Genomic DNA, 223 nt, shown 5'->3' with positions numbered 1-223 from the left:
CTCAAATTGGTGAGCTTCTCATCATGGAATGTAACACCTGTGACAATTATTCTGGGATTTCTGAAACTGAAAATAAAGTTTTTCTTCAGTGAATTTATATAAAAAGGAGTTGAATGGTTAAAAACACGTATCACTGTCCACATAAAATCTGTTATTCAGGAAAGTTCAACATATCAAGAAGAATACATCTCCCATATTTCTATTCATTTTCATATACATACCC

This window comes from Grammomys surdaster, unplaced genomic scaffold (genome assembly GCF_004785775.1).
Source record: "Grammomys surdaster isolate TR1022 unplaced genomic scaffold, NIH_TR_1.0 126182, whole genome shotgun sequence".
NCBI lineage: Eukaryota > Metazoa > Chordata > Mammalia > Rodentia > Muridae > Grammomys > Grammomys surdaster.
This window is presented reverse-complemented; position numbering follows the sequence as displayed.